General features: G+C 45.2%; 1 protein-coding gene across 6 annotated transcripts in view; it reads left to right on the top strand.

The window, feature by feature from the left end:
- PELI3 (pellino E3 ubiquitin protein ligase family member 3) overlaps positions 1–27,925 on the top strand; it is a 285,917-nt gene that overhangs the window by 86,620 nt on the left and 171,372 nt on the right. The window lies entirely within an intron of this gene.

Below are 27,925 nucleotides of genomic sequence, written 5' to 3'. Positions count from 1 at the left end.
ATCCTTTTGTTATTCAACTGAACCAAATAGACAGACCTAATGTCAGTGATTTGTAAAATGACAACTCACAAATAAAAACGTGTGCTACCAAAATCGAGTGATCTGTTAATTCGAATGTAGAGAGCAGCAAACAGTTGACAGGTAATTATGTGATGTCAGTAGATCCTAGTAGATTCAAAAGTAGAGTCCGAGTGTTAAGGCAGCTTATTTATTCGTGGCCCAGTAGACCATTCGCTTGGAAGTTTAATAGCGCAGATTTTGTTCCTTATTTGGCAAACACTGTGCAATTGAGTATTCTTTGCACAGAACCAAATCAAATGTTTTACTGTCCAGTGGAAAAGAAAACTTGCATACGGTCACAGTTCTTGTGGTAGCACAGTTTTAGGACAAAAACAGACTTTACATGTATCACTCCCAGGCAGTCCCTATTTTGCACAGACTCATACAAGTATCTGCTGGCTGATCCACAGACTGCTGTCTGAATAAAATTACCGGATTCACTTGAAAAGACATAGAAACGCTGTGCTGTTACATTCTCGTTCATCTGTGATAAAGTAATCTTTTAAATGCGAGACGCGTTTTTGATCCTTGAATGGATAGAAAGAAGCCAAAGAAGCAAAGGCTTATGCTAGAGATGCTTACATATGGGGTAGATGGTGTTTAGAAGGACCATGTGATCAATGGTGAAGCAAGAGTCACTTTAATCATTGATTTAACCAAAGCTGTCAACCTGAAGTGTCTCTGCGCTACGGAAGGTTCAGAAGCCTAACTGGTAGGCTTGTAGAAGGTTGTGATTATATATATGTTTCCGAAAATGCAGTTTGCTAGCATGTGAAGGATGGAGTAATGCAGTTTTAACTGTGCATATAGTCTGGGTCTACGTTGCGTTTTTTGAAGAAGAGGAAGGTTTGTCCATTTTTCAGAAAGGAAAGAATATGCCCCAACTGAGAGAGGTATAGATGATTTTCAAGTAGGGTGTAAGCAGTTGTGAAAGCAAATTTATGAGAAAGGAAGGGAGTGTCATTATTTTATGATAAGACTTGAGGGTTGGATGATAGCGGGAAGCAATGCTCAGGGTAGTGTTAAGGGTGCAGATGGCTTTTTTGACGTCAAGATTTGTGTTGCATGTTACTACTATTTTTGATGCAATGGTTAATGTTTGTTGATTTGTTGTAACGATGAGGGCTTATGAGCAGCAAGAATTGATTAATAAAATGCTTGATCATCTGAACCATACTTTGGTTTTGTTTTCAGCTTCTTCAGTGGTCTTGAAGCAATATTTGGTTTTGTCTTTGAATGTGTGAAATGCAGAGTGGTCAGCATTGAGGAATAGGAGGTTTATGGGTGAGATAATGACATTACAAGTCTTCATGTTTCTGATGTTGCACTAATAAATGTTGGTCTTGTGAAGAGCATGATGTATTGACTTTTGGTTTTACATTAGGGATTTTGTGAAATTCATTTAGTCAATATGGTCAGGGATTTGGAGTTCAAGGTTACTGCCAAAGTTGCTCACAAGTCCAAACACATGGGATGTAAGCTTTTAGGACCAGGAGAGGTTCATTAAAGAGTTTCATAGATTAGACTTGACAGAGATGTTTTGTGAAGGATGTAGACACGGGGTTGGGTCAGGGCACAGTGATTAAGAGTGCCACAGGGATTGTGTTTCAGGAGAGCAGAAATGTCAACTGCACATTTGTGGTGGTGTGTATTTATGAACATTATAGGATTAAAGCAAGGGGGTATTATCCAGTATTATGGGTGTCTTTCATAGATTTACATGCCTGAATCATTCCCCGTCGTCGGGATGGGAGTCCCCGGTACATAAATAAAGTAATGTCCTATAGACATATAGAGAAATAGACCCACAGGCCTTAAATTAGTAACATATCCATGTCCTTTTGTAAAAAGGACCAAACTCTAGAAGAGAGCCAATCAGCTATCACCTCCCTCTACAACCTTCCTGGAAGGAGCCTCAGTCCCTCAGGTTTTCTACCACACGTTGTGCTAGGGAGTCTCCTTTGAGCTCTGCTCAAATTCTGTGTTTTTTCACTTCATTAAATAACTTTGTTGTCAGGAATTCTACTGGATTCTTTTCTACTATCTATTATCTTCAAATACATTCTTTAAAGAGGAGAAGAAAGGATTATTTAGAGCCTGTGCAACAAGAGGTTGCTCTACACTGATGATCCTCACACTGACTGCATTTATTGTCTATACCACAGGCTAAAGACTGCAAGGTATGTCTCACTTTCTCAAGTAAGTTTCTGAGAGGTCGCAAAGGGCGACTTTTAATATGGTGTCAAACGCTAAGACCAGAAAGGAGGTTTTTTATTTTCTCCAGTGACAGTGATAAGGCGTTGTCCTCAAACAACTAGGAGATCCCAAAAGAGGAGAAAATCTCCTCGAGCTCATTCCTCAGGGGAACGTCCTGAGAAGGCCCTCAAAAAGACCACTCATGGATCTTCTGGGCGCAGACCTTCAAAATCTCCTCACTCTGTGGTAAAGGAGAGTAAAGGACTTGCTTTTGGAGAAAAATCATGTGAAAAGACGACTTCTGAGCTGTTAAAATCACCTCCTCTGGTCATAGGACCCTTTAGGAAGCCGTCTTCTATACCTCCTGAGGTAAAGACTAAGAAACCAACATCGTCAATGGGATCGTCGACGAAGAAACCATCATCATTGCCTATTACAGCCTCTCCGTCGACGACGGCCTCGTCTACGACGACTCGTCTACGACGGCTCGTCTACGGCGTCGATGACGGTGTCGTCTACGTTGGCCTTGTCGAAGATGGCCTCGTCTACGATGACTCGTCTAGGATGGCTCATCTACAATGGCTCATCTACAATGGCTCGTCGACGACGGCTCATCTACGATAGCTCGTCTAGGACGACTCATCTACGACAGTTCGTCTACGGCGTCGCCGACAGCGTGGTCAACGACGGCCTCGTCTACGATGGCGTCGTCGATGACGACCTCGTCTATGACTGCTCGTCTACGACGGCCTGTCTATGGCGTCGACGATGGCTTCGTCTACGATGGTTCGTCTACGATGGCTTGCCTACACTGGCTCGTCGACGACGGCTCGTCAACAACGGCTTGTCTACGATGGCTCGTCTATGACGGCTCGTCTACGGCATCGACGACAGCGTAGTCGACGAGGTCCTCGTCCACGACGGTGGCGTCGACGATGGCCTCGTCTATGACTGCTCGTCTACGACGGCCTGTCTACGGCATCGACGATGGCCTCGTCCATGATGGCCTTGTCTAAGATGGCCTCGTCTACGACAGCCATGTCTACGACGGCCCTGCTACGACGGATCGTCTACAATGGATAGTCTACGGCGTCGTCTACGACGGCCTCGTCTACGACTGCTCTTCTACGACGGCATAGTTGATGACAATTTCCCTCGTCGACGGGCCCGTCGACGAGGGAAATTCCAAAATTAGAAATCATCAGGAACTCACCTACTTGAAGAGTAGGATTCATAGGAAGAGGAGCAATAAGTTAGGCTGACAACTCCTCAAATAATACACCACCAGAATCCGGTCACCACGGATGATGATGACCAGGAAGAGGGAGAAATAACAGATCCCAACAAAAAATGGGATGATTACTTGAATCCATCTCCAGCATCTCTCTCACCAGGACCGGTAGATTCTCCGCATTTTTCCATAATATAATGGAGAGAGCTTCGAAAGATTCCAGCTTCCTATGGCGACAATACAAACAGAATGCTTCCTATACGATTTCAAGGAGCTATTCCAAACATCAGTCCAGGCTATCCCCAATTGTTAACCATGTGTGGGAAGAAGGTTTCAAAGTGATGAAGACACCGGCGATAGTTACGTGTGTGCTCGCTAGGTCGGAGGAACAAAATAAAGCTCCTTTAGACGCACCAGCGTGTTTACTGGGCCATCCAAAACCTGATTCTGTGTTTTCGCAAGCGGTGCAACAAAAATCTAAGAGTCCCTCTGAGCCTATATCAATACCTCCTGAAGAGGGGAGATGCTTGAACAAAGCAAGAAAAAGATTCTCATCCATGTCTGCACTCTTAGTCAAAGCAGATAATGCCCTTGCTATTCTGGGCAGATAAGACAGGCATATGTGGTGCGATATGGCACCAAACATGGATCTCTTCCCAAAGGACAATAGACAGGAGGCGAGCGGCGGTACTAAGGCGTCAGGGGTGATTAAGTGCGACTGCCTTTAGACTGGAAGTCCAAGAAAATTGAGATCCTGAATCTCCGCTTCGATGGAGAAGTTTTATTGGGAAACAAGTGAATGAGGCATTTCAAGGTATCAAGAAAGATACAGTTATCCAGTATTATTATTGAAAGATTTCCCACTTTTCACAAAATTGGAAAAAGATTACTACGGACCTTTGGGTCCTTCAATTAGTACGATTCGGCCACTCTATGGAATTCATACAAATCTCTCCACAGACTCCACCCCGCCAAATGCATCACAACAATCTACGGCTGCTTCTACGAGAGATCTTGGTTATGCTGCAGAAAGGAGCAATAGAGAGAGTACCTCCATCTCAAAGGGGAAAAGGATTTTATTCCCGCTTCTTTTTGATCCAGAAAAAAAAAAAGTGGAGACCAATCTTGGACCACAGGGCCCTCAACAAATTCCTAAAAAAGCAGTTTTTTCGCAAGTCTGCACCTCACATATTCACGCAATCCGCCTTTCCCCGATGGCGGCATATCTCAGACAGTGCCATCACCAAGTCCTTCCGTATCTGGATGACTGGCTGATCAAGTCTCCATCCATAAAAGACGTGTCCAGGTCTTCTAATGCCTGTTTAAGGCTTTTTGATTGCTTGGGTCTCACACTCAATCAAGAAAAATCGGTCCTACAACCTTCTCAGTGCATCAGTTTCCTAGGTGCAACCCTGGACAGACGTTCAGCAAAAGCTTTCCCATCCGGAGAGAGGATGAACAAGCTCCTGGCACTAGCTGCTATAGTAGCCTCGAAGAAGGTCTTGACAGTCCGCCTCTTCAAATCCCTTCTGGGGATGATGTCATCGTGTATCCTCCTGATTCCTCACTGTCGTCTACGGATGCGACCTCTACAGGAGGCACTCTCAAAGCAGTGGGTCCAATGCACAGGGTCATTCGACGACCACATAAAAGTGAATCCTCGGATGGTCAGAGCCCTGCAATGGTGGATGTCATCTCGAAACCTTTCTCAAGGCTTGACATTCCTGCTCCCTGCTGCTCCTCATATTATCACAACAGACGCTTCCTTTGGAAGGCTGGGGAGCTTTTCTGCAAGAGCTACGGATAAGCGGGAAGTGGTCTCCTATGGAGAAGAAACTTCATATCAATCTGCTCGAACTGCGGGCGGTCTTCCTGGCCTTCAGGCTTTCCTGCCAAGGATCAAAAATTCCCTTGTGCTCGTCCGGACAGACAACACCACGGCGATGCACTACCTCAACAAGCAGGGAGGGACACGCTCGCTGACACTCTCTCGTAAGTCGTAGAGAATCTGGAACGGGCTAATCTCAAACAAGATATCCCTTCAGGCGGAGTATGTCCCAGGCATGGACAATGTACTCGCCAACTCCTTGAGCAGACAGAAAACAGCATCTCACGAGTGGGAACTGGATCAGAAGATACTCTACCAAATCTTCTCGAGATGGGGCATTCCACAGATCGACCTATTCGCAACAAGAGCCAACGCCAAATACCCACACTTCGCAAGTTGGCATCCCCAGTCAGGGTCTCTAGGGAATGCATTTTCGATCGCATGGCGCATCGTCTTTGCCTACGCCTTTCCGCCATTCCCGATACTTCCCAGAGTCCTCAGAAAAATGAAAGCGGAACCTTGTACTCTCATTTTAATAGCCCCAACTTGACTACGACAGCATTGGTTCACGGAACTCCACCGCCTATCTCTGGAGCCACCGATCCGTTTGAAGCAGTGTCCGTCCCTACTCATAATGAGCAACCGGCAAGTCCAACATCCGAATCTACCATCTCTCAGGTTAGCCACCTGGCTCCTGAGTTCCGAGAGCTTCGAAATTTGAATTTTTCAGCTGACTGTAGAGCCATCCTAGCTCGGGCTCGAGCGGATAGCACCAATAAAACATATTCTCTAAAATGGAAGAGGTTTTGTATATGGTGTAGAGATCGAGGAATACACGCTTTCACTTCCTCTCCGGAGCAGGTTTTACCTTATCTTTTACACTGGGCAACGTCGGGCCTTGCTCACTCCTCATCACTGTCCACTTGGTTGCAATATCCCGCTTCAAGAGATCTTCAGAGAATCCTTCTCTCTGGTCTCATAGACTGATCAAACAATTTTTAAAAGGATTGTGCAGGACTTTACCTCCGGTGAAAATGTTGCCACCTGCCTGCCTGGCACCTTAATACAGCTCTCCTTCTTGCGCTCACCTCCGCGAGGAGGGTGAGTGAGCTGCAGGCATTCTCGATTCAAGATCCTTTCCTACAATTTAAATAAGACAGGGTGATCTTGCGAACAAATCCGAAGTTGATTTCAAAAGTCCAATCGGATTTCCATCTTAATGAGCCTGTGGTTTTGCGCTCTTTCTTCCCGAATCCCAGTACGGCAGGAGAAAGGTCGTTGCATTCACTGGATCTCAAAGGTGCTTAAAATTTTATATAGACAAGACAAAAGCTTTCAGAAAGTCACATCAGTTATTTGTAGCTTATAGCACGCCCAGGAAAGATCTTCCACTCACTAAACGGAGCATTTCCCGCTGGATCTCGGCGGCTATCTCTTTTTGGTCATGAACAAGCAGGACATCCGCTGCATTCCAGAGTACGAGCCCATTCTACTAGGGCGATGTCCACATCCATGGCACTGTTCGCAGGTGTGCCTGTCATTGACATTTGCAGAGCGGCAACATTGAAGTCGCCAAATACCTTCACTAGGCATTACTGCTTGGACACAAAACTTATGAAGGGCGCAGCGGTGGGACAAGCAGTACTTCACCATCTATTTCACTAGAGGGGAGCCTTCTGTCATCCCTCCATCCTTTTCATGTACGCACATTCCTCTACTATGTAATTTGTTGGTACTTGTTGTTTGCAAATATTTGCTCTGGCTAGTCACTTGATATGTTATTATTAGGGCTCCCGGTTTTCCTTTTAAACGGATTTTTACATATAAATACAGACGGAAACATGTTTTCCTTTGTCTGTATTTATATATAAAAACGGGAAAATACTAGCACATTTTGCGGGCTGCTGTGCTCCAGCAGTTGTCTCACCACGCCCTCTTGCAGATTCTAGGGCTGTGGGGTGTTTTTTGCGCTCCTGTCGACCTTTTGTTACTTGCCCCAGCCATGTCTGGAACTCAGCTCCGCCCCTCGAGTGTACCTGGCCACCACTGCAAAAGAAAGGCAAGTACGTGCTAATCCTGTTAATTGTTTTTGACTTCAGTAAGTGCCTGCACTATGGGGGTCTTGGCAGGAGGCACTGTGCCCTGAGCTCCCAGATGATCCAAGGCTGCAAGCGCCAAGAGGCCCACATTGTTCTCAGCGCTCGAGATTAATCCCTCTCACACGCCGCATTCAGCCTCCCTCCCTTCCCTTGGCTCGGGCTGCGATCTCACTCTCAAGACACGCTTGGGGTGGACAGGGGGGAGTGGGCAACAGAGAGAAGAAACCCAATCCTTGTTTTTTCATCCCGGGCTGCGCAGGAAGGCAGGGCTCAGTCAGACACACACAGGGAAGCAGTGCTTAATTTGTAAAGTGATAAGTATCGGTACCCAAAGTGTTCTTTAGCAGCCTGCTGCCCTCGATCTCGTATTGATTCAGTTCCTTGCCTCGCTCACTCACTGGCATACTCTCCTTGCCGTTTTAATTCACTTTGGCACGTTCATTTTCATCCTTGTTTTCCTCCCCTGGCACCGTTTCTCCCTTTCTTCCTCCTTCTTTCATATGTTGATGCTTTTCTCTATATTTTTTTATTCCGCCTGGCTCAAACTAAGCACTGAATCCAGCAGGTTCTAAGGGTAAAGTGCCTTGCTGGCAAAACGCTCCTCTGGAGTTGTAAATCTGCTTGCCCGTTATGTCCAGATTGTGTGATCCTGGGCAACCAGTCTCAACTTAAAGTGCCTCAGCTCTGTTCTCTTACCACGCCAGCTCTTAGAAGCAGATTAAGCCACAGTATGAACATCTGAAGAAATGGACATAGAGAGAAGACTGTTGATGAACACTGTCTTATCAAACTGTAAGTGGAGACACAAGAAGCTACTGGAAAGTCTTACTGACAAAATAGAGAATATTCACAGTTCTACCCTCTGCAGAAGCCCTCACACATGTTTAAAGTTTTTATGCACTGAGTGCGACTGCTTTGACAACTTCTTTCTGAGCCCTCCCAAGTCTACCCTCCCACACTGTGCGTGTACTGTACTCCGTTCTTCACAGCTGTTCATATATTCTGTCGCTTTGATACAGGATTGTCAGATTTTATATGGCGGGGTCAGTGTCACACCATGAGGCTTGTTTGGCGGCCGCGGCCCAAGATATGCCACAGGCTGTGGGCAGACAGTAATGACTCCGCATTTATGGCTACTGCTATAATTTACTAATATTCGATAATACTGCTAGTAAGTATTTAGTACTTACTAACAGACTGACCGTTATGTGGTGGGCTGGGCTAGTGCACAATGCCTTAGACCTAGTAAAAACTGGACCTGGTTCTGCCTGCCGCCCTCAACGTCGTGGGGCTGCCTCCCTTAATGCAGGCTGATGAGGACTTGCGGGGTGCGCTCCCCACATGCATGTGTGCCGAGTCAGTGAGGAGGAGGAGATGGTATTTAATATCATTTAAGGCTGGTCAACAACATCATGCAAATAATGTGACGTGCAAGCAGCAGACGCGCAGACCCGGCCCTGATAACTAAGTGTCCCCCAGTCTCCCAGTAGTAAGTTGCACAAATTAAGCACTGGGAAGAGGGTGTAAGTGAGACTCAGAAACAGAGTACTTGTAGAGTCCATAACCATTGCGTTCTCTTCCTTCTTGCCCGGACACGACAAGACAAGGACAGTGTCCAATTCTGCTGCCCCTCCTCTTTCTTCCTCGTACTCCCTCTCTTTGTCGCGCTCCTCCTCACTTGCAAAAAACAGTGACTGTTCTTTCCTTTCCTTTCTGTTAAGTCAAGTCAAGTCAAAAATGCTTTATTCGAGTTTTTTCTCATAAAAGCACATACAATCACAAATATAAAAACATCATTAAAAAGAAAGCACTACAATTGGAGTTTGGACTTGAATAACAATCAGATAATTTAAAACGTAAAGAACATTTGCAAAATATAAATTTACAATTAAGAATTTACAAATAGAAGTATTCAAATAGTTAAAATACAGACGAACTTTGAATACAATATAAGACAATCAGCTGCCTAGAATCCTCTGTCTGATAGTCCACGTCCATCCTAAAAATTTGGCTGTAGCTATTACTAAAGGCAATAAAGTGCTAGTACATATGATTCTTAAAGCTACAGCACTACTGGCAGTACCTAGATTCTTACACACTGGTGATAACCAAATACGCCTGGGTTCTGCATAGAACTTACAAGCAAATAAAAAATAACCAGTTGTTTCCTTATGTGCTCCACAGGCTGGACAATTGCTATTAGATGAACTCCCCCACCTGCCTGTTAGAGATCTAAGGGGGAGGGCACCTGCTCTAATTTGAAAAAAGAGCTTCCTGTCCCTAGGCGTAGTTATGGCGTCCCAATAAAGTTCTAAGCTGGGATACAATTTTGCTTCTAGAAATCCTCCAGCCATAGACGCAGCGTTAGTACCTCTCCAATTCCGAGTGGCCACATACTCCCAATATATTTCCTTTAGGACTTTTTTGGTAGGGAATGAGGCTCCCGTCGGGTTATCCCAAAGCATTTGGAGGCCGAGATCGCCCAGCATTACTCTAAGAGCATTCAACCAGCCAATTTTATGGAACACATCCGCTTTAATTATATCTAAAAACCCCTCAGCATAGTGTAAAAGCTCTGGTGTAGTCCAGAGCCTCCGCCAATATAAGATTGGACTGAGCCTCGCCAGATCTACTACAGCCTTCCTACCCAGTTCGTACCTAAGCGGTAGCAATGGAGTACTTTTGGGAAGACCGATGATACTCCGGAAAAACGTATTTTCCGATGTTTGTAATGACTGTAGCTTCTCAAAGCCCCACAGCTCGGCACCATATAGTGCAGAGCCGGGGGCCTTGGCCTCGTAGACCTGCAATGCCGGTTTAATTGGTTTAGTCCTAGATTTCCTATGCTCTGAACCAAGAGCACCAGCCAATTGTCTATGTCTTAGGACTGCAATGTCTATATGCTGGGACCATCTAAGATCATTTGTTACATAGATACCCAGATACATGAAGGCGTTAACTATCTCTAAAGGGCGATCATTCATGACTAGCTTAGATCTAAAACTTCGATGGGGATTAAAAACCATAAGCTTAGTTTTGGCCGCATTAACTTCTAAGCCGTGCTCCCCACAGAATTGGTCAAAAATAAATAATGTTGCTGTAGGTCGCTTGGAGTCTTTGATAAAATCAAAGTATCATCTGCGAACATTAAAGTTGGTGTCTTAATACCAGCTAAAGAAGGAGCATCCACAATAACAGATAGCATACGAGCCACAACTCCATTAATAAAGAGGGCAAAGAGCGTGGAAACCATCGAACACCCTTGCCGAACTCCCCGCTCCACCGGGAAGTCTGCAGTGACCGCTCCCTGCCCTCCCCACTGAATCTTGGCAAAGTTTGCTTCGTGCAGCCTCATTAGCATTGACAGTAGTTCTTCAGGTAAACCCAAGTTCTTCAGTACCGACCACAGCTTAGACCTGGGAACCAGGTCAAAGGCAGCCCGCAGGTCGACAAAAGCTGCATACAGGCTGCCCTTGCCCAGTAACACAGTTCTGCACTGCAGTAAGGTAAATCGGAAAACCTGGTCCACCGTGCTAGTGGATTTTCGAAACCCCGCTTGGAATGGAGAAAGGGCGTTATTCTCCTCAGCCCAGTCCTAAAGCCTATTGACAACCATCCTCCCAACCACCTTTTGAATGGTGTCAATTAAGCTTATGGGCCTGTAATTCCCTGGTTTGGATCGATCTCCTTTCTTAAATACGGGTATTATAACTGCTCCTTGCCAAGATGTCGGCACAGGAGCCCCCTGTGGCACTGCATTAACAAGGAGAGAGATGTACTTAGTCTAGCGCTCCTTATCATTGATAAAGAGATCCGCCGGCACCCTGTCTGAGCCTGGGCTCTACCACTAGTCACTGTCCTTAGGGCCATCATTACTTTGTTGCTGCTGAAAGAGTTTTCTTTATAGTAGACCGGCCTGTAGCCAACCATCTCACTGCCAGGTTGTGTTTCAGCATACTGGGGCTTGAAATAGTTAACCCAATCCTCCTCTGCTATGTTGTTATTTGGAGGGCCGGGTACTCCACCCCTCCCCCATTTTACAATATTCCAAAAGAGCCTGGAGTCTTTTTTCCCACTAGCATCCTTTAACTTATTCCAGTGGAGCTCGTTCCACAGTTTCTTGGCTGTAGATATACTATTCTTATACTCTTTTCTAGCAATACGAATAGCCGCCAGTTCTCTCCTCTTAATTGCAGTACCTAAGGCTAAACGGGCATTCCTACACTGGATGTTATACCACTTTGCCGGCTTAATAATTTCCCCTCTAAACTTCTTTACCGGTTTCAGAAAATGATTCCTGATAGCAGAAAAGAGATTTTCGTGGATTTTAGTTACATTGTTCATATCTGAAACGTTATGTTAACTTGCTCCATGGCCTTTATAGCTTTGTCCACCTCAGTATTAATATTATCCATAGACTGTTGGTTGGACACAACATATGGCCATTTTAACCTACGCATATAATTTGTAGGAACAATCAAAGGGACACTATCCGCCTCAGGAGTCGGGGTCACATTGTTAAGTGTCCACCATTTGCGATCTACGCACAGCGGATTGTGATCACTTTCAATCATCCACTTAACTTCCATGTCACAGACTCGTTTCTAAAGTTTCATACTACACAAAATATAGTCTATTCTGCCCCTATGTCGCCCATTATCGAAAGTGCATGCCCCGGCCTTATCACTCGGGGTCCTCCCGTTTAATGCCCTTAGACCCCTTTCGAAGCAAATAGCATTTAAACAAATAATATCCTCAGTCCAACGAGTAACAGGATTCAAATCTAGTTTGGGGACCCCCCATTGCCTATCCTCTTCATCCCCAGCAAACTCATCACAGATAGCCAGAGGTTCGAAGGTACGGTTCAAGGAGGGAACTCAAAGCCGCTAAAACTTCTGACCTCCCACCCTAGTTACCCCTGGCATAGACATTGTAGATATCGAGCCATCCTAGAGAGCCCAAATCCACTTTAATATGTTGGATATCATTACTTCCAACGTCTACCACCTTAACAGTTAGCGACATACTCTGACGTACCCATATGGTCAAGCCACCCATGGGTCGCCCCTTGGGAACTTTTATTGCTGGAACCGAATAATTCAAGTACCCCTGTGCAAAAGATGGTTCACACAACCATGTCTCCTGAAAAATGCACACATCAAAAGTATTAACAAAGTTTAGCCAGTCCTGGGTTTCCTGCTTGGGACGCATACCAGCAATGTTCCATGAGACTAGCTTTCCCACACCATCCCTAACGCTGTCAGATTGTCCTGGGGGAATGGCTACAGGGGGAGTGGTAAGAGCTATGATATTAGGGATAGCTGTAACTGGGTCAGTGTTTCCATTCACCATGTCAGCCAGAGATGAAGGATGGGCAGGTAGGGTATTAAGGCCGTCCAGCAAGTGACAGCTAGCTGAGTTACCACCCAGTCAATCGCAGTCGTTAAGGTCCGAAAGAACATTAAATCTATTTGAGACCACAACATCTGCGATATCTCCTGGGCCATTTCTCAACCAAGCTCCATTGAATTTCATAGGTATTGTATTCCACCCTTCTGTTCCCCTGGAAAAACAAATGTTGTTAGCGGGCATCCTATTCATATGATTCCTGTTACTAAAAGTGCCCTGATTCCCTGGCCTATAGAAAAACCAGAGAGGCAATATTTCAATGCCCTGTCTCCCCAACATTGTGCTTCGCTCTGCCTCCCTAAGGATCCTAGCTACTGGTATCGAGCTATTAAAGTTTATGACTATACAGTCACCTTCTCTGGTCTTCCTTGAACGTCCCAACCACGCAACACGGCGGGCCATAATTATGTTTTGACCTACCACATAGCGGCCATCAGTATTTTGTGAAAGCCAATAAGTGACCTTGTTCTTCAGTTGAAAGAAGTTCTCTCTTTCTCCTTGTCGGAGAGGAGGGACATTGGCCAAAACTATCACTAGAGGAGTACTTTGAGGGGGTAAATCTAGGATAGATCGGTTACCTATACCCTGGACCGGCTTGTTAGAATGAATAGGGCCAGTCGCCAGTATAGCTGACTGTACACCGACCTTCTGATGCAACTGCTGGCCCCCTAAGGGGCACTGACTTCCCTCATTGCCCAGGGCTCTACCCCTTTGTTCTGTTGGTCTATTATCCCTAGTGGTCACAGACCCTTTATCTGTTTGGGATGCCGGTTCACGTGGGACTAATATAGGGGAATTGTTGTTATCTACCCGTTCACTTACTTGTATAGTGTCAACTCCCACCTTCTTGTTATCAGTTAGAGAGTGTAACATTTTAGAATTGTTAGTGGTGACTTGTTCCAGCTTACCTCGATTAACAGTAATTATTTTCAATCTCTCTATTAAAGAGAGTATTAGGGATCTAATTATCTGTTCTATCTGCCCTATCAAAGCCCCATCTCCATGTGCAGCAGCTATAGGTTTTAGCATTGGTTGTGGTTGTGGTTGGGCGTTTTTCGGGAGGAGGGGTATGCACTTATTATTCTGTAACAAAGTATCAGACTGAATATGGTTCACAACACCCAGAGATTTGGCCCCTTTATTCACTAGCTTTGGGATTTTTGCTCGTTTGCCTTTCTGTCTTCCACCCCCTCTTTTTCTTTTACCTGTCAACATATTACTTGAAGATGACAAGTCAGCTATATAACTAGCGGGTTTGATCGGGGGAGATGTCATACAAGGGTCAGTTTCCACCTGAATAGCACTACCTGTCTGTAAAATCAGTGAGCTATTCTCCAGGAAGATATTACTAAGTGAATCAGACTCTATGCTGATCTCAGGCAATCCTAAGTCACTTAACCGTTGGCTTAGACCGTTCTCCGGGGTTATGCAGTGCTGAATTAATCCCAGGGAGGACCGTTTGGAGAATATTTCAGTCGACAGTCTTTTTTCGACATCAACTATCTCTTGGTCCAGGGCGGCTGAGACCCGAGTAATGTAATTATCAAGTGTTCCCATAAGGCTCCCACTGATGGATTTAGCACCCGACTTTCCCCCTTTGACCGACTGAGCGGCCATGTTATTGGAAACGGTACCCTGGTGGGTAAATTGATGGTATACAAAATAATAAACGTATAACAAATTAGCCTTAATTGGGTAACGAAAAAACCAGATCACCTGAGGGAAGATCCAGTATGATGTACTGGATCTTAGGGGGGTGGCCCGTCCCGGCCTCTTCTGGCCCCTGACGGCCACAAACGGCCCGCCCTTTGCCCGGGCTTAGCCCGGCGCACACCCGTGCGCGTCCCGCTGGCCGGAAGAAGGGGTGTGGCTAAGTAGAGGAGGTTGTGGGCGGGAAGAGGGTGTGTACAGGTCCAGGTGCGTCTAGTTGACTCACGCACTGGCCTGTGGTCCTCGCAGTCCCTCCAACGAACGGTAGAGTCCCCTGCACAACTCCGCTTGCAGGTCAGCGTCCAACGGGGTTTTAAACACAAAGTCCCACGTATGTCTCAGCGATAGGTTTATCTCCCTTCACCAGCGGCTACGAGCGGCTCCCGCGAAGCGGGGGCCGCGAGCCGTAAATGCACTACCAGGGAGGTGGTGGGCGGGAAGAGGGCGTGTACAGGTCCAGGTGCGTCTAGTTGACTCACGCACTGGCCTGCGGTCCTCGCAGTCCCTCCAACGAACGGTAGAGTCCCCTGCACAACTCCGCTTGCAGGTCAGCGTCCAACGGGGTTTTAAACACAAAGTCCCAGGTATGTCTCAGCGATAGGTTTATCTCCCTTCACCAGTGGCTACGAGCGGCTCCCGCGAAGCGGGGGCGCGAGCCGTAAATGCACTACCAGGGAGGTGGTGTACCATCGGAAATGTGCTCTCTGCATTACTTGCTACTCTGATTCAGGCATGTGAATCTATGACAGACACCCATAATACTGGATAAGAAATGCGTTACTTACCTGTAACTGCAGTTATCCAGTATTGGCGTCTTTCATAGATTCACATGCAACCCTCCTGCCTCCCCTGGAAGGGCTCACCTAATTCTCTCAGTGGCACGACTACTTAGCTTTGTGCGTACGAAAATCCGAGGGACTGAGGATCCTTCCAGGAAGGTTCTAGAGGGAGATGACAGCTGATTGGCTCTCTTCTAGAGTTTGGTCCTTTTTACAAAAGGACATGGATATGTTACTAATGTAAGGCGTGTGGGCCTATTTCTCTATATGTCTATAGGACATTACTTTATTTATGTACCGGGGACTCCCATCCCGACGACGGGGAAAGATTCAGGCATGTGAATCTATGAAAGACACCAATACTGGATAACTGCAGTTACAGGTAAGTAACGCATAACACATTTCTTAAGGCATGTGTGTATCATGGCTGTCAATGGGTATGAGCTGTAGGCACTGCGTTTGAGGGTGTTTATGGATTTTTGTCTTGTGGGGTGGAGTCTGACAATGGAAATGGTGGAATACCTATGTGTTTCAGTTCTGGATCAAAGTGCAACAAGGCTCGTGTCTCAGAATGCAGTTGGAGACACAGAAGACTCAAAATGCATTTGGGTGCAGAAGACACAACATGCAACTGGCCTTTGATTACCCAAAATTCAGTTTGGTACAGTTAACATAGATGATGCAATATGTAATGGGGTGCAAATTACAGAGATTACTCAAATGCAGTTGGGCACAGGTGTTTCAGTTGTGCACTGATTCTTCAAAATGCAACTCTGCTCAGATGATTTTGAATTCAACTGTGTAGTGATGGTTCATAATACAACTGCTAACAGGTGAACAGAAAGAAATTTGGCAGAGAAGACTTAGAATGATTTCACTTAAAATGTTATCAGTACTGAAGACTCTTAGAGGCCCATTAGGATGGCGGGCGGATTGTCCCCTCTTGGCCAGCGGTAGTCACTGCTGGCCCGGCGGGGGCAAACCGCCCGCCATCCACACTGCAAAGTATCAGATTCCCAACAGTGTACCACTAACCTTTGAAGCCGGATACGGCGGGAGCGATGAATGAAGCTATGTAACCCTATCCCCTATTTGGAGTGACCCGTGAGGATGTAGTATTCACTCAACAGACTACTCCACCATAGGGGAAAGGGAAAAATGGGACAAAGGAAACAATAAAGATGCACCTGTGAAATCATGGAAGGAGGTATGTGCGGAGTTGTAGACCTCACTCCTGTCACTCCAACCGACTACCCCCTTACTACCTGTAGTAAAATATAAGCACAGCACACACATTAATGCATGTATTCAACCGTACCTACAAATGCAGTACGCAGCACCAGTGCTCTTTCCAGCACTATTCTGGCCTACAGGTAATGGAACATAGAAGAGTACTTAGTTGAAAGAGTTTGTGGAGGGTTTCTACAGATAAATCCTCAGCCGTGCAGTCCCAGGGGAGTTCTAATCCAAGACGTAGCTCAGGAGGAACCAGCATGTTTTCAGATCGTGAAAGGAACAAAGAATATATGAGGATAAATCCTGCACAGGCACAGAGCCCCTTGACGGCTCCAGAGATACACAGGTGCATGATTCCTATACGCACAAACGTAGGAAGGACGCAATCCGAGCCTTTCAAGCAGCTCTTGATGTGGTTCAGCGCCTGTATCCTCGGAAAGCCAGTGACAGCGGGGATTTAAGGTAAAGGAAATCCAAGCCTTTCAAACGACTCTGAACGCATGTGTGTCTAAAAGAATGTAGTTGACCTGGGCACTGCAGTCTGCTAAGAACGCGAACCCACATTGGAACCGAGAGGGAGCTGGAATTCCTCTAAGCGGGTGAAAATGGAGCTAATCATGAACAGCTGCTCCAAACGGCTCTGAGACGCGCACAGCGCGTGTGAGGCAGGAAATAGATCAGGAAACACCAGTTGTCTTCGTATTAGGGGAACGAAGCGTCCCATACTGCGAACAACAGCAGTGTAATACTGGTCCCAGATAAGAAGGCACTGTCCTTCAGCGAGGCAGAATTCTCGGCGTGTAGCTTTCTAAATTGACACGCACCTGATAACCTGTGGGAGGTGCTTATGTCGGGCTCTGCGATTTCAAAGCCAGGTGGTGCCCAAAGGATTATGGGAGATGGAGTGCAACCCGCCTTACACATTCATTCAGATCCCCACATTCATGCCTGGATGTATGCCTAAGGCCCCTATCTACGCCTAAATGTGACACAAAGATCCCCGCCATGTTAGGTTGGCTGGGGGGTCCGCGGCGGACGGAAAGACTGTCTGCCGCTTTTCCATCGGTCGACTCGTCCACCAGCGGAAAACATGGTTAATATGGTGGAGGTGCTGCAAGACACCACCATCCATATTACGATGACTGCGGAGATCAGCCTTTCCATGGCGGCAACGTAGAAAGGCATGTGCTGTTTGCCTTTGGGGGCCCGCAGCGGGCCCCCAGAAAGTGTGGGGGGGGGTGCACATGGGGGGTGCCTAGGGTACCCCATGCATTTGCATGCACAAGGTGGCAGGCACCGCGTGATGCATGCCTGTCACGTTGTGCATGCAGCTCACTGCACTGCCCGCCACAATGCTGGGAATAGGGTTTTCCACCGCCACGGTGGCATTCTAATTTCAGGTGCGGGACCGCCGCACCCCCTGTGGACGGTCCCGCATTCCGTTACGGTGGCGGGCGGACTGCCCGCCATCGTAATGGAGCCCTTAATGCAGTTAGACAAAGGTGGCTCAAAATGCAACTCAACTCCAATGACTCAAAGGTAGTTGACCACCGATGACGCAAAAAGCATTTGGGTGCAATAAAGGCCTCAAATTTATTTGGGCGCAGGTGGCTCTAAAAACCAAAAAGGCACAGATGACTTCAATGATTAAATGGAGTTTGACAGGATGACTAAAAATGCAGTTGGTTATAGATGCCATTGATAACTATGCAACAGGGCCCTGAAGACTTGAAATACAATAAGACACACATGATAGGAATGACTCAGTAGGCAATTGTGCATAGATTGTTACAGCTCATTGAAGAAGAGGGTGCTGTGATGAGACGGAGTGGATGAGAAAAGCATTAATTCTTGGATGCTTTTATTGGAGCAATAATTGGCTTTACCACTGTAGGTGTGGACTGGTTCTGGCCCACTGTCTGAACTTTGCCAAACTGAGAAGTTGCCATAGAGCGTCACCTTTAGCATTGTTCACCCTCTGCTGTAGATGAATTAATGAATAACAGTCTTGTAAAACGCAAACTTTGCCTAAAGGCGTCAAGGCGCTAGGGATAGAGCCGGTGGTCTTCAGTGTTAAGTCTTAAGTAAAGGTCTAGGCTGAGATGTCTTATGATAGCTAAGTAAGTAGGAGAAACCTAGATCAAAGTAGGGCAGATGTGGAGCTTAAATTAGAGCTTGCTGGCCATAATGCGCCAGACAGACACAGAAAGCAAAGGAGTCTTCTGTGAATGAGCACATAATGATGGGGACTTCTGAGAGAGTAGATATATCCATGCACAAGTTCTATGACAGTAAACCTTCACTTTGCAGGTCAGTTTTTAACCATTTACGCTGGTGCTGTGAGGGTCATAACAGTATGAATCTTGTGCTCATGAAGGGACTTGGCCAGCCTGGTAGTTGACCTGGAACTTCGTTGGTTCATCCTTGAAAAAATAAAAGCGAACCCTGGAACTGATCCCGTATGTTTACGAAAAAAACGGGAGGTGTTCTGGATCTTTTTCTTGAACACTGTGGATAAAGGACTGAATGAAGAATGTCCTTGGCATCAGGCATTTTTGTAAAAATGAGCTTCGTGACAGTAATGCCTGACCACTATATTCAAGAAATAGATAACAGCATGGGGAAATAATATCTCTGTATCTGGCAATACCTTGGGAATGGATGTACTCTGAATTCTTTATGGGGGCACTTCTAATAGATGCATATAAATGGAATACAAAACTTCCCTATGATATACCTTCTAGTCGAATGATAGTAGAAACAATCCCTTCAATATGATGGCTACTGAGCAGTTCAAGGAATTAAGTCTGTTATCTATATCTTTAACCCTCAAATAGCCTCTCTAAGATGGCCGACATATGTTGATTAGCAATACGAAGTCCGTCGTTGATATTTACTCCTCCATCACAGCTGATATTTCTCATCTGTGGCGCAAAGAACGGGCGAATTTCTGAAATAACGCTTACTGCATCTAATTTAGTTAGATTCTTGTTCAGGATATATTTTGATATATCCATCAGTTAAACAAACCTAAAAATATCTTTATTCCGAAATGGCAATTAACAAGCTATCCAAGGTATTAGACCCGTTCACCATCTCTATATTCCCAGAAAGTCCTTTCTAAGATGGCCGCCATTGATTTATCAGTAAAATTAAGTCCGCTATCGATGTCCACTACTTCCAAGCAGCTGACGAGCTTCCTCTATGGCGCGAAGAACCGGCTATTTAAACGCCGACAGGCTCTGTACCCGTGCGAGTCCTGCCTCCCGGTCCGATAGGTCGATACGGCGAATCAACGGAACCCCACTTACAGACTGCGCTCCGAATTACCAAGGTAAGTGTTACTGACCGATACCCTACCTCCCTGATATGTTACTGACCGATACCCTACCTTCCTGACGTGTTAAACCACATACTGATTACTGTCCCCCCCTTTATCTTATACCTTTCATTAGGTAGCGCCATCTACAGCTACGCGTCGTCTCAATAGCTGAAAACGCAGCGGCCTCGTACATCAACCCTTTACGGTGTGTATATGCGACATGTTACTGACCGATACCCTACCTTCCTGACAGGTTAAAACGTATACTGATTACTGTCCCCCCTTTTATCTTATACCTTTCATTAGGTAGTGCCTTTTGCAGCTACGCATCGTTTTAATAGCTGAACACGCAGCGGCTTCGTACATCAACCCTCCACGGTGTGTATATGCGACATACACTTTGACTGTATACTGTCTAGAGGATACCCTTTATAGTGTATATTTACCAGTCTATCCTCTATTAGGGATTTTTCCTGATACCTGCTGTCCTACACACCATAAAGCACGGCGGACCTACATCCTATCCACCGCTTAAAATTTCCCAACCCGCTACGGTGTGTATATATGACAGGCATCCTGACTTTGCATTATCTAGAGGATAGTCGTTATATTGTATACTTACCTTATTATCCTCCTTTAGGGATATTTTCTTGACACCTGCTGTCTCAAACTTCCTAAAGTACGACGGACCCTCATCTAAATCGCCGCCACAAACTCTTTGACAGAACCAGTTTCCCAATAACTTGCCTCGTGACAGTCATCATATACAGGTAATGGAATAAAACCCCTCATCCCCAGTTAGGGTTATAACCAATTAAATAGGCCCACCTATAATTAATGTTCCCTTTTTGCTTACCAGGATCTCTATTCCATCAAAATAAATTAACTGCGCACTACATCTGAAGAACCTCCTTAAGACCATATCAGGTAACCTGAGTAATATACTGTCTGAACACAGGATTGAGTTTAATCAAGCTCATAAATCGGAAAAGATATTGAATGATATCACAAGCCAAAAACGGAAGCTCATTCTTGTCAAATCTAGTGCTGGTATAAAAACTCCATTTGAAGTATAGGTCCTCTATTGCAGTATCCGGCGTGAAAGAAAATTGAAAATTTCCTCCTACACACGCAGGACACCTGGCTTTGAGCATCTATGTCACTACTGACTAGAAATCCATAATAGGTAAAACTTTATTCATCATTTTGTATTTTCGACTTAACACTGGTTTGTAAAAAGAAACGGGGTACTATTCTAAATATACTGCACATACCCCTGATTGTTGTTTTCCAAAGTCTAATAACAACTAAAAACCCATCCCAATAAAATGCCAAACCATCCTCCCACTATATTTGAAAATAAATGACTTCACCTGAAGGTTGGGCTCTCTGACACTGTGGCCCGGGACCGTTAGTATGATGTGCAACAACCTTTCTGCACTTGGTTAAATGTGCCCCAGAATGAATGTATGTAATAATGTGATATATGAAAGATGTGATATTATTTTCTCGATTGGTCACTTAGTCTAGGCTATCTTTGTGCCTTTAACAGATCTCACCTAACCGGGAGTCTGTCTTAGGGAGTGTCTCTAGGTAGTTTGGTACTGCACAGTCTCAAAATGTCAACCATATAACCATCATATTAATAACCATTGCTTACCTCTGTTAAAAATGTATAAAATAGTGAAAAAATATGTCTCAACATTTCATGTGTGTAATTTTTTTATATAGAACAAAAAACTAAGATATTGTGTTTTATTTTCAGATCATTATTCTTTTTCCCTCCCAGTCAACAATCCCCAGCCCTGACGAAGGTGTGGCCTACCTGGCCTGTCACCGAAACGCGCGTCGGCTTGTGTCTCCAGAAATACGGCATATTGTGTTACATTAATTAGGAGCCGTATTATGATCTTTTTATCTGGAATAACATTCTGACGTATGCAACATACTTACCATCTATGTGTTGCATACACCAGGACTGTATGATAGGAATGAATGCATGGAAGAATGAAAGTTGAATGATAGAATTTTAGGCAGACTAACTAGGAAATCTGTGAGCATGAGAGTATGACTGAAGTGTGAATTATCACTGGGTGGGCTTTAAAGTAGAATGAATTTCTGTTATTCTTATCCCCTATCTTTTGCTTATGTATGTTGTTTGGTGTTCTAAAGATAACCATGTGGATCCAAACAAAATGTTATTTATTTATGTAAGTTTTTTCTACATCAAATCTAAGAATATATAAAAAAATAAAAATACATATATATTTGCTAAAACTTTTCTCCTGAGTATAATTGGATTGACCTAATTTTGTTATGTGCAGTGTTAACTCCTAGGCCTATCACCCCATATATATTGGGATCCTATTGTTAGGACCACCACATCATTTGGCGGGGTCTCGTTTCTTGTTCTTTGTTCAGCCTGGTAGTTGCACTGCACAGACTTTAGTGTGTTAGTGAGGTCTATTTTTTTGTCCTTTGGTATTTATTGTACACAAAAACATCTAGTGGATTCTGCCACTTACCACAAATTTTTCTTGGCCACAAGTTCTGTTGCACTTCGAATTAATCCCCTGAGGCACTTCATTGCTTCATTGGTGTAGTGAGTAAATGAGTACAGTTACTTTCTCTGCGTTTCATTCCCTGCCAATGAGAAGGTGGCCCGGTATATGCTGTCCACTAATTTAAACTCGGCACCGTGTACCAGTACACAAGACCCTTATGATGTATGAGCAGGGGTGTGGAATTTAATAAAGTATCTACTAGTCCATAAGGCAGGTTGCTTCATAAATCTACTTGTCCTGTAGCAAAATCCACTTGTCCCTTTTGTACCATGTAATGAGGCGACAAATATGGAAGCAATTCATTATATAAGAGCTGTGAAATAGCCTCTTTGATTAAAACAGGGCTGCAACCATAGGAGGGTTTGATTACTAGCAATTCTCTTACGTTGCCACGATTCTGCAGATTTGCATACTGGGGCTGAAGGTAATTGTAAGCAACAGTACTAGGGTTGTATGCCCTTTTGAGTCTGTGCAAACTTACTAACTTGCATGCTTTATGGATTTTCACCAACTCTTCTCTAATCTTTTCCCATACTAAGAAAGGTTGAAAATTTACTTCTGACAATGGGAGACATAAAACTTCTTCCAGAGGTGGAAAGAAAGTGGTTGGAGAGAAAGTGAACTTGTAAATCTACACCTGTATATTTGCTCATGCTAAAATTCAGTTCGCAAATATTTTCTATTTCTTGGCTTAGTTCTGTAAATTCTTGCGAATTCATGAAATCGTATATCTGCACTTAATGCATGGACATGGGTGCCCTTTTGAGACTTTATTTAATAATTTGGCCCCTAATTAGGTCTGACGTTAACCATGAAGGACCTTTTGTGTTTATTACAGTGCTGTCTTTTTCTCTCTGTCTATCGGCTAGCTTCACTGTGGGTGACAGCATTCTGTTCTTTCACTAGGAGCATATCGACACACAGTTGTTTTGTTCAGTGCCAGGAATTACTGTAGCAATGTGTGCTTTATGAGTCCAAAACCCTTTTTTGCTTTTGCCAATGTCTCTTATAATGGAGAGGGCCCAGCAGCTCCCACACCAGTAAAGTTTTATAAAAACCATGCTAGAACAAGTCACGCATTGACAAAACCAAAAGGCTTACCAACAATTTCAGACCTACTTGCTTTACCAATGCTTGTTTTTTATGTTACCCATAATCTTATTAAAACCGGTTACACTGGCTTTCCATTATTAATATTTTTGGAAAATACTAGCATAGACCATCATTTTACTAAATGATGCTGCAAAGAAATAGAGAGCATTCTGGGGACGGTATACATAGCCTCATATTGCTGAACATTGACAACGCTTGTTCACATTTTTATACTGGAACCTCTGTCAGTAGTGCAGTCTGAGCTTACAACATTTACATAGAGCGCTCACTCTAATAATAAATGCTTTGCATTAATGAACCATAAATGCAGGTGGTGAAGAACAATTGTTAATTACCTGTAAACAGGTGGTTCTCCAGTATTGGTGTCTTTCATAGATTCACATGCTTGAATATTCCCCGTCGTCGAAGTGGGAGTCCCACGGTAAATAAAATAGCAATAATGCTAATAAATATATATATATCTAGATATATAAGTATCATATAAGTAGTAAAACTGATAAAATATGTACTGAAAAACCTTTACAAAGGTTACTACATAGGAATGCATTAGAGAGAAAAAACTCATTTGCAACATATCAGTGTCATTATGTTAGTCCAAACTGCAGCCAATCAGGCTCAAGCACCCTCTAGAACCTTCTCCTCAGAAGCTCAAGCCCTCAGATTTTCGTAGCACTAGTAACAATAGCGCATGAGGAGAAAAGAGCCTCTGAGGGGAGGATGGGTGGGTCGCATGTGAATCTATGAAAGACACCAATACTGGAGAACCACCTGTTTACAGGTAAGTAACAATTGTTCTTCTCCAGTATTAGGGGTGTCTTTCATAGATTCACATGCTTGAATAGAATAGATAGCAGTAACCTCCTAGAGCTGAGATTGCAATATTTCCAAACAATTGAAGAACAATATATAGCATAAAAGCAAAGCAATCTCAAGAATGGAGGAGGGAAAGAGGCTCACCTTATTTGAAAAGATGACGAAGCACTGCTTGCCCCACTGCGGCATCCGCTTCGTTGACAGCTTCCAAACAATAATGTCTGGTAAATGTGTGCCTGCTGGACCATGTCGCTGCACGACAAATCTGGTGTAGAGGCACTCCGGCAAACAATGCGATGGACGACGCCATCGCTCTCGTAGAATGTGCTCTCACTGGAGTAGGTAAAGGCCTGCCAGCCTGCTGATGGCAAAACGATATGGCTGAAGAGAGCCATCGTGTTATTGTCTGTTTAGTCACTGAGTGTCCTTTGCGCAGTAGTCCATATGCTATAAATAGCTGATTGGATTTACGGAAAGGGGCTGTCCTAGAAATGTAGAATTTCAGACACCGTTTGATGTCTAAGGAATGTAGTCGCTGTTCCGCAGGAGATTTAGGATCCGGGAAAAAAGTCTTTAAGAAAACTGGCTCGTTCAAATGGAAGTCAGTAGGTACTTTAGGAAGAAAAGAAGGATTGGTACGAAGTGACACTCCATCAGGTTTAAACTGCAAATATGGAGGTTTGATGGTGAAAGCGTGTAAGTCACTTACACGACGAGACGAAGTTAAAGCTAAAAGCAAAGCCACTTTCCAGGTTAGAAACTTGAGGTTTGAACGATGAATAGGCTCAAATGGAGGTTTCATAAGTTGTGATAACACTACGTTGAGGTGCCAAGCTGGAGGAGGACGCCTTAACGGAGGGAACTTCCTGAAAAGTCCTTTAAAGAACTGTCTGATGATTCTGGAAGAACAGAGAGATGTAGAGCCGTCATGACGGTAGCGTGAGATGGCCGCCAAAAAGACTCTCAATGTGGCATGTGAAAGACCAGACTGAGCAAGACTTAAGAAGAACGGTAACAGCTGTTCTGGAGTGGAACTGATAGGATGTACGTTGGATGCTGCGCACCAATGACAGAATCGCTTCCACTTTAACCTATATGTTTTGATTGTTGATGGAGCTCTAGCTGACGCCAAAATGTCTCTACAGTCCTGAGGTATACTTAAAGAGGCAAACTCCATGAACTCAGGTTCCAAGCCCATAATTGAAGCGTTGTCGGATCTGGGTGACACACTTGTCCGCCGTCCATAGTCAGAAGATCCGGACGTGGATGGAGGCGAATTGGTTTGCATTGGGACATCAGAAGGAGTTCTGAAAACCACGCCTGTCTGGGCCAACGTGGGGCGATTAAGATCAAGCGGCAGGGTTGCCTGCGCATCTTCCATAACGTCCTTGGTACCAGTGGGAGTGGTGGAAACGCATATGCAAATAGGCCGGTCCAATCCATGAGTAGGGCATTGCCGCTGGATTCCGGATGTGGATGCCAACTGGCAAAAGCCTGGCATTTTCGATTTACTGGCGTTGCAAACAGGTCGATCTTGGGATGACCCCATTGGAGGAACACGAGGTCTAGAGTCGACTGGTTTAACTCCCATTCGTGAGTGGATGACGCAGACCTGCTTAGGGAATCTGCTAGTATGTTTGATGCTCCCGGCAAATGGACTGCTGTCAAAGAAATGTGGTGACGAAGTGCCCATTCCCAAATCTTCTGGGCCAGACAAGACAGGGGCTGAGATTTCGTGCCTCCCTGCTTGTTCATGTAGTGCATGCTGGTGGTGTTGTCTGTTTGAACCAGCACCGATTCTCCGTGCACCACCGGCAAGAAGGCCTTCAGCGCTAGGAAGATCGCCAGCAATTCCAGCCTGTTGATATGCCAGGTTTTCTGAGTCGCCGTCCACTTTCCTTTGATGGAAAGATCCAGGATATGGGCTCCCCATCCGTCCATGGACGCATCCGTGGTCAATGTCAGATCTGGAGTCTGGACAAGGAAAGAGACCCCTTGGTTCAGATTGGTCCGTCGCTCCCACCAGAGTAGACTGTTCTTCATGCCAGCTGTGACTGTCACCTGGTCGTTGAACGACCCCGACACCTGTCGCCATTGTAGGTCCAATTCCTCCTGAATAGGACGGGTACGTAACCTGCAATTCGGGATCAGTGCGATACAAGATGATGCCATCCCCAGAAATGACTTTAACATTCGCACTGAAACTGACTTTCTTGATCTGATGGTGGAGACCAGATGAACTATCTTCAGTCTCCGCTCGGGGGAGATGAACGCTTTTGACACGTCCGTGTCTATAACAGCTCCGAGGAACGTCCTGCTTCGTAGAGGGGTGAAATGTGACTTCTTTACATTGATGGTCAACCCTAGGGAATTGAAGAGGGTGAGACACAAGCGTGTGTCGTGCTGCAGCTGACTTGCGGATTGGGATTTCAACAGACAATCGTCCAAGTAAGGAAATATCTGTACTCCCTGAAGACGCAGGTAAGCCATGACCGGAGCCAGAACCTTCGTGAACACACGGGGAGCTGATCTGAGACCAAACGGTAGGACCTTGAATTGATAGTGGTTGCGTCCTACTTTGAATCTCAAGTACTTCCGATGTTGAGGAATGATTGGCACATGAAAATAGGCGTCTTGCAGGTCTATTGTAGTCAAAAAATCGCCGCTGCAGAGAAACCGCAAGACTTCTGACAATGTTAGCATGCGGAAGGACTGTTGTTTCAGGAAGAGATTGAGACACCTCAAATCCATAATGGGACGCCACTCCCCCGTCTTCTTCAGAATGAGGAAGAACCTCGAATAGAAGCCTTTCTCCCGCTGTGATAGAGGAACCACTTCGACTGCACCCTTTGTTATTAATAGTTGAACTTGATGTTGTAGTTCTTCGAGATGGGGTGGTGGCGGACCCGAAGGCGGAGATGGAGGAGGAAACTCTGTGAATTCCAAGGCGTGACCCTTGCGCACAATGTCCAACACCCATTGGTCCGATGTTATTTGAGACCACTGGGAGTAGAACTGCGAGATTCGACCTCCAACATCCTGCTGAATTGGCAAGTCATTGTCTTTTGTTGGTGTTGTTGGCACCTCTATAATTGGACTTCCCTCTATAGGGTCTGGATTGTTGGCGAGCAGATTGAGGATTCGAGTACCGTTGGTTTCCTTGATTGTACTGGCGGTACTGAGACTGTCCTCCTCTGTTAAAATTGGACGAGGTGCCCCGCCCCCGTGCAGCACGAAAGGGCTGTTTCTTAAATTGTAATGACCCAAGCGACTTCGCTGTGTCGGTATCCTTCTTTATGGTTTCCAAAGAAGCATCGATTTGGGAACCGAACAAAGAGTTGCCATCATACGGCATGTCAATTATCATTGACTGGACCTCTTGCCTGAAAGAAGTAGACTTTAACCATCCCTGGCGTCTGAGCGCCGCCGCACTGGCAAGGATACGGAATGCAGTATTCGCCACATCTACAGCACAGTCAATAATCTCCTCCGAAGCCCTTTGACCATCTTGAAGGACCTGGAGCGCTTCCACTTTCGATGACTCAGGAAGTTGCGCAAGAAAAAT

The sequence above is a fragment of the Lissotriton vulgaris genome, chromosome 9 (assembly GCF_964263255.1).
Source record: "Lissotriton vulgaris chromosome 9, aLisVul1.2, whole genome shotgun sequence".
Lineage (NCBI taxonomy): Eukaryota > Metazoa > Chordata > Amphibia > Caudata > Salamandridae > Lissotriton > Lissotriton vulgaris.
The sequence above is the reverse complement of the archived record's forward strand: the minus strand, read 5'-3'. Positions and strand labels throughout refer to the sequence as shown.